Source organism: Arvicanthis niloticus, chromosome 10, assembly GCF_011762505.2.
Source record: "Arvicanthis niloticus isolate mArvNil1 chromosome 10, mArvNil1.pat.X, whole genome shotgun sequence".
NCBI lineage: Eukaryota > Metazoa > Chordata > Mammalia > Rodentia > Muridae > Arvicanthis > Arvicanthis niloticus.
In genome coordinates, this window is record NC_047667.1 from 51,331,994 (window position 1) to 51,338,114 (window position 6,121).

Below are 6,121 nucleotides of genomic sequence, written 5' to 3' on the forward strand. Positions count from 1 at the left end.
ACAGCATGTCCCTGAGCCATGTGGACAAGCAGCTGTGGACTCACTATACACTGACCACAACCTGGCAGCCACCAGTTGTTTTGTGGACGTTTCACATTGCCCTTCTATCCAATCACTTGGATCCACCCAAGCTCCCAACTTCAACTCAGGTTATCTTCTTTAATGATCTTTCCTACTGTGGGATGTGGAGAGCCTCAGGTTTTTACATTTCACTTCTGTGAGTTTGTGTGTGCACTTGTGGGGCTGCATATACACACTCAGGCAGGCTTGTATCCATGTGAGCATACACAGGCCAGAGGAGGCAGTCAGGTGCCCTCCTCTATTGCTTTCTACCTTAATCCCTAGTGACATGGTCTCTCATTGAACAAGGGCTTGTCATTTGGGGGCAAGCCCCAGACATCCTCTTGACTCTCTGCTCCTCTCCCCCAGCACTGGCGTTATTGTTACACAAACCCACACCTAGACCTTTTTACATAGGTGCTGGAGATCTGAATTCAAATCCTCATGCTTGGGCAGCAAGGACTCTTACCCACTGAGCCATGTCCCCAGCCCTGCTTATGTAGTTTTAGAGGCATCTATGCATATGTTAGCAGAGAGGACAATGACTTGCCTCTGTCCTCTAACTATGGCGGCATCTACCCTAGACCAGCAGCTGCATTGTCCCTCTGGAACTTAGTAAGGATACAACGTCTCAGAGCCTGGTGTACTGATTCAAAGTCTCTGAGCCTAGGACTCAGTAATCTCTGTTTCAACAACTTCTTCAGGCCATCTGCCCTCCTGCAAAAGTTTGAGCAACATTATTCTTAGGACTCAGCTTATCCCAATCTTTTCCTCATTCCATACTTTAACGTTAAACAGAGTTAATAAGAATTACTGGATGTTTATTATTCAGAAAAATCTATTTCTGAATGCAGAAATAAAAAAATTAATTCCATTCCACACAAGGTATATTGGGGTCCTGGAGTTTTATATGCTCAGAAATGTTTCTTTAGGTAAGATGCTTTGGGGTAGTCTGTTCTTGTTTCCACTTGACTGAATAAGTGAATGAGAGCCTTCAGTAATCTCAAGGCACCAAGACTCATGAAAAGGGGGTTTGTGTAAAAACGAAAATAAAAAACAAAACAAAACAACAACAAAAGACCCAAAACTCTCAAAGGAATAATGGGAATGGATTGGTCATAGAAAAAAGTTCATTTCCCTTTGGTGCCCAGGTTAGTGTCATTGACAGCCGCACCATCTCCAGGAACCCAGGTTCCCTCTGTTTTGTTCTTCATCCTTAAAGCACACCGTGAATTTTGTGGTTCAGGGCGGTTGCTTCAGCTCTCACCACCACATCTGTATTCCACCCAACTGGAAGGAAGGAGAAGAAAGATAAAGCACACTTACACTAGTGAGTATTAGTTACCTGCTGTTACTGTAATAAAATGCCCTGACACAAATAAGTTAAAGAAAGTTCCAGACAACTCATTATTCAGTGGAGGTGTGACAGCAGAAGTCAGAAGCCTTCCTGGCAGACAGGAAACACAGTGGTGACATATAGCAAGACTGTCTGGACCTGCCAGTGCTTAAGTAATGACGTAGAAACTTATTAATAGAAGTTTAGGCCTTTAGCTTGGGCTACCTCCCAGCAAGCTCATCTAACTTATCTTATTATCCTAGCCCACAACCTGTCATGTGGCTAGTTCTCTCTCTCTTTTTTAACATTGAAATATGATTTTAATTGAAATAGAAGTACATTACTCCCCCCTCCAGTCCATTCCGGCTGCCCTTTCCTTAGTGCCTCCAATGTTCCCCAACTCTCTACTGTAACCTTTTTTTCTTTCTTTTGGGTTCTTCCCAGAAGTGCAAATAAGATTTTCTTTCTTTCCCCAGTGAGAGACTACATTCTTGGATTCATCATCAAATGGACAGTGGTACCTTTTCATTGCTCAGAAGCATGCTTTTTTTGTAGTATTTTGAAATTATAATTTCAGCGAAATATTTGGGGAACCACCATCAGAGTCTAACCTTTGAACCTCTCTCTCAGTCCCAGGATGCCTGACCCCCTCCATCTCTTAGAGATCATGTCTCAGAGATCCTCTCTCAGAAGGAAGTCCCGCCTTCCCTTTCCTGCCTAACTACTGGCTGACAGATTTTTATTAAGGCAATCAATGGGTGAGGGAGGAAGAGTGTTTACAAAACCTGAGGCTGGTGATGAGCCATATGAAAAACAATAACAACAATACCAAGATCCTGCTAGAACTTAGCTCTCTGTTAGTACAGCAATCAACAGTTGACAATACAGAGATACCTTTACACATGCACCTCAATAGTCACATTTTATCTGTACACAAGGGGGGAGACACACACACACACACACACACACACACACACACACACACACAGAGAGAGAGAGAGAGAGAGAGAGAGAGAGAGAGAGAGAGAGAGACAGACAGACAGACAGACAGAGACAGACAGAGACAGAGACAGAGAAACAGAAACAGAAACAGAAACAGAGGCAGAGACACACACAGAGAAACAGAAACAGAGAGACACAGAGAGAGAGATATAGAGAGAGACAGAGAGACAGAGAAAGAGCAGAAGTCCAGGCTATAAAAACTCAGAGCCAGTTCCCATTGATATATTTACTTCCTCCAGCAAAGCTCTGCCTTCTTAAAGATCCATAACTTTCCTAAACAGCCACTAACTGAAGACAAAGTATTCAATTACACAGCCTATGGGGGACATTTCTCACCCACACTACAAGTAATGATGAGACAGTGTGGTCACAGCCATAGAGAATGTGTGTCCACAACTCAGGGATGCTGCTGACCTTGGGCATCCTTGGCTTTAGATCTATTCCCATTTCTTTTGTTTCTCTGTCATACAGCTGAGTCCTGTAGGCTGTTTCTCCTAGGTCCTGTTGTCTGCATGTTTTCAAAGATTCACCCCATGGAAGATGGTGGGCTAGAGGAAGGGAGAAGCTGGGGCATTTTCTCCCACCCACTTTTGTTTTATGTTATGACTGTAGTGGTGGCTATATTATGTGTGTGGCCCAACCCTCAATTCCTATAGGATCTAGGGACTCTGCCTCTTTTGTCTTTTCAGTCCATAGGTGGTACCAGCTCCTTGAATATTATTTGGCTCTTGAGTTGCTTCACCATGCTCTTGCATTTGCCTCTTTCACTGCCTGAAATTATTTCCTTGTATTAAACACCCGAGCTGTGAGAAATCAGAGCTCAGCTTTATCTAGAGGTGACATCATAAAGGAAGTAACACTTGTCACACAAGTAACACTGTAACAGGGCTGCAGACTTCTATAGACATGAATTCCAATATGGATCCCAGGTTGGAGAAGAGCACAGGTAGAGACAACTGAGGTTGATGCAGGTCATGGAGGAAAAGGGACCATGGGTGAGGATCCCTTGGTGAGTCAAAATGCTTTTGGGAAAACAGGGCATTTCTCTATCCCTGAGACCTGGTACACTTCAGGCATCATGGAATGGTTAGGTATTATCCCTGCTGTGACAACTGTCTACCGTTCTTCCATAGGAAATTGAATAGTCTTATTTTTCATCTAAAACCCTAAAAAATATTCTACCAGATGCTTCACTCATCCTGTGTCCCTCCCCACACGCCCATTCACATTGGCATGTGGACATGTTCCCAACAAATGAGTCAGTCAGATAGGAACATTAGTCTATTGGAGCAGATGTCACTTTAAGAAAACAACATTTTGCCATTGCACAAAGCTTACCAATAACATCTATCATGCGGTGATGATGCTGATCTAAGGGAAAGGGGTAATTCTGGTGAATTCAAAGGAGAGAAGATGGCTATAATTATAGGGCATTGCTTCTAACTAATCCCAGAAAGAAGAAAGGCTGTTTTGTATCGTGTTGAGATAGGGGAGGGAGGAGGGAGGACTTGGCAAAAAGGGTAGGCTGTCAGAGAGAGGAGGTGGGAGATGGCAGTATTTAGGGATGGTATTTTTGTGACTTACTACCCTGTCTCAGACTAGACACTTCCCAGCAAGTAAACAAGACCTTTGAAGGTCACTAAGGAGAGAATCCGAGGGATTTGCTCAGTGCAAACACCTCCCTGGAGCTCACAGGTTTCCTAACCACGGCTCTTCTTTCCAAGTCCTTGAAAATTCTCCTGCTGCCTGTCACGGCATCATCTCCTTTTGGTCTAGTGTAGAATCTTCACTTCTTGAACTCAACTAGTATTAAACATGGCGTAGTTCATTAGTGGGAGCTTCATGATTTCAGGGGTGACAACCATCTGGTACTGTGACTTAACCTTTCGTGCATTCACGTACAGATTCCCTAACCAAGTTGATATCATGTGTTGTTTATCCTCAGATTCTCCAGCGATTCTTGTATGACATAAGTTCTCAGTGCATGTTGACCGATTGGATCTCAATGCAAGTGGCTGTGAGGTACAGTGGTCTCCCCAATGGGAGGCAGAAACTAGTATATTTTGTGGAAGAAGGAAATTTAGCATCTATAGGGAACCTATGAGCCAGGCTCTCTGCTGCAATTTTTTTACTTCAGCATGAGAAAGACTACAGAGTAAATATACTCAAATTAGTGCTGAGGGAATGGAGATTTGGAGAAATTGAGGTAGGTTTATCAATGCTACAAAACTCGTAGGTTGCAAAATCCAGGTTTTAATCATAGGGTCATTTGATTTCAAAATGTATGTCCCTTTAAAATGAAGCTTTATTGCCAAAAGACACCCCTTTTAACCTGGTCAAGATCAGATGATTCTCACAGGCTATTTTAGCAGTTGGAGACTTTTCTATCTGTCAGACTGAACATTGTAAATACTCTTAGGAATAAAGTGAAGTAGGGAAATGGCCTCCCTGCCATGTTCATAAGCTGTGAGATGTATTGCAAAGGCAAGAGTAACTAATGTTGAGAACACAATTAACTTTGTTAAATTGCTTAGTTTAAAATAAAGAGATTATCATGAATTATCTGAGGGGCTCCAACAAAGTTCCTTAAACAACCAGGAAGGGAGACAATGATTCAAAGTGGGAAGAACTCAGTGTACCAGTGTGGGCTTTGACGGTGGAGCAAGAGTCTATGGGCCAAGGAACATGGGTTCCAACTAATACCTAGAAAAAGCAAGGGAATGTTCTTTTGTGGAGTTTCTAGAAAGAAATTGATATCTCCAACACCCTACTTCATCCCACTGTCACCTGCCCCAGATCTCTAACCTTCAAAACTGAGATAATAATTTTGTGTCGTTTCCTGACCCTTGTTACAGCAGTGTTAGGGAACAAATACTCGAGGTAACAGTAAGTCAACTTCTGGTCCAAACTTGCACAGACCGTGAGAACAGACTTGAAGGGTTTGGAGTCAGATACCATCATAAGGAAAGGATAATCCAGACGACACTGGAGAGTAGACCAGAAAGGAGGCCGAGGGCAGAATGACTGGAAGGCAGGGGCCAAGGGTACTTATCTGCTGGTGTTTCCTCTGCCAACTGTTGTGTAACACTTTCTGGGGAGACAAGAACAAATGGTTACATCATCCCTGATAGGGAATCAACGACAGACCAAAATAATGATTTCATCAAAATCTAGGTTGGCAAACTAGTGAGTTTATTGTGGTTACTTACTAGAGAATAGACAATCTAAAGGAAGCTGTACCACCAAAATGCCCATGCCAGCATGGGTGATGGCTCACAAAAGCTGTACAGCCTGGAGCTCTCTCTGTAGGATCAGCAGGCACCAGAAGGTTAGATAGTCTCCCTCTATATAAGCAGGAAGTCCTGCTTCTATAACCTGGAGGAAGTAGGGGCCTTGTGAATCTTGTACATTTCAGGGATTTCTTGAGGCCTGTGAGTTGTTCACTCTCTCAGTCCTAAGGAGTGTCTTTCTAGGATGCAGAGTTTCCGTTGGAACTTATGGAGTCTGAAGATCCCTTCCTCCAAGATGAAAATCATTTAGTTTGGAGGACAATGCTTCCCCACATAGCCACACACGGCGCCTGGGATGCAGCAGCTATTTTCCTAAAAAATCCCTGATGTACTGGAGTGAGCAAATGGTGGAGCAAATGATGATAAAACGAAGAGGCAAAAAAAAAAAAAAAAAAAAAAAGATAAAGATGGTAAAGAAAAGAAGTGAAGAGTT